The following is a 1510-nucleotide window of genomic DNA, read 5'->3' on the forward strand; positions in this document are numbered from 1 at the left end:
GAAACTTATTAACACATTACTTTAGCCTGATTTAAATATCTTACCCAGTGATTTTCAGATGACCTTTAAGAAGTGGATCTGTGTATGCTGGAAAGAAAATATATATATATATCAGAAAAAAAATTTTTCCACTATTATTCAAGTTTTAAGGAAAATTAGTTATACTAAAGAAAGAAAAATACCTGACTTTATAGAACTAAAGTGCTCTATTGAAAGATGCCTGCAGGTATGTGATTTGCTGAGACAGAAATTCTTGAACTTAGCCTGTGATGCACACAGGCACACAGAAAAAATGAAAGAGCTCAGACTATAGAACTGATGGTGTCCCAAAACACAGAAACTGATAACGTGTATGAGATTTGTTTGTTACAAAACTGTTTGTAAAAAGATTTGTTGTTGTTATGTTGTTGTTGTTATTTGCCGTCGAGTTGGCCCCGACTCATAGCGACCCCTCCTTCGGTTTCCGAGGTAGTATCACTACAGAAGTAGGATTGCCCAACCTTCCTTCCGAGGAGTGGGTTTGAACCGCCAGCCTTCTGGTTAGCAGTCAAGTGCCTTAGGCACTATGCTACCAAAGCTCCTAAAAGTGGCATCAGCACGCCCACCGTGGGGTTCGAACCCACGACCCTGAGATTAAGAGTCTCATGCTCTACCGACTGAGCTAGCCAGGCGGGCGCTAAAAAGATTTAGTTATGTTTATTTGGTATTTTGAAATAGAAATATGTTTTTACGCCATCTCTCTCTTAAAACAAATAACAATTAAAAACAAAGGTGTGAGAATTTTCAGTCATATTAGTTTTGTTTGAGAGAAGCTAGATACGGGTCATATTTTTCCTCCAAACCTTCTTTCCACTGGAAAGAGAAAACGTGGTGGTTTGAGATTAAAAAAATCTAACCATGAGGTTCTAACCTAATTTTCAACATATACTGGCAACTTATCCCCTGAGGATAGTCAGGCTCACAATTTGAAACTTATAATATGTACATTTTTCTTCAACTGTCCTTTTCTCCTCTTAGGGCACTTATGGAGATACCATGTGTGTCATAGTGGAACTATATTCTATAGAGTTTTAATGGCTATAATCTTAAGGAGGTAAAGTGCCAAGCCTTTCTTCCACAGAGCCATTTCCACAAACAGTTTGTGCTACCCTTAAATATGGAACAGGTGATATATATATTTGGAGGCTGTCACACTTACAGACCTTACAGGTAAAGTACATTATTTAGGCTCAACATCAGGTTCTTTTGTTTTAGATCTACCTAGTAATTTCTGTATTACAAATTGAGTTGCTTGGTGCTGAACCACCCTTAATAAGAAGTGCAAGAATGTTACAATACAATTTATAAATTTCATAGGGATATTTGGCTAAAGGCATTACATTGGATAATCCACACCTTTCATACTTAGTTTGTATCATAAAAGTCTATTGAGTACTAGCTACAAAGTTAACAGGTTATTATTTTTTTTCTTGTTTTTGTTATTGTTGTTTTACTATTTGAAAATTTTTGT

At 36.1% G+C, this 1510-nt stretch overlaps 1 non-coding gene across 1 annotated transcript; it reads right to left on the reverse strand.

Annotated features, from left to right (window-relative positions):
* Positions 1 to 598: 598 nt before the first annotated feature.
* TRNAK-CUU lies at positions 599 to 671 on the reverse strand. The gene has a single exon. It is a non-coding gene; the product is annotated as a tRNA-Lys (tRNA).
* Between the last annotated feature and the right edge of the window lie 839 nt (positions 672 to 1510).

The sequence above is a fragment of the Orycteropus afer genome, unplaced genomic scaffold, assembly GCF_000298275.1.
Source record: "Orycteropus afer afer isolate SDZICR_OR568_19922 unplaced genomic scaffold, OryAfe1.0 scaffold00386, whole genome shotgun sequence".
Classification (NCBI taxonomy): domain Eukaryota; kingdom Metazoa; phylum Chordata; class Mammalia; order Tubulidentata; family Orycteropodidae; genus Orycteropus; species Orycteropus afer.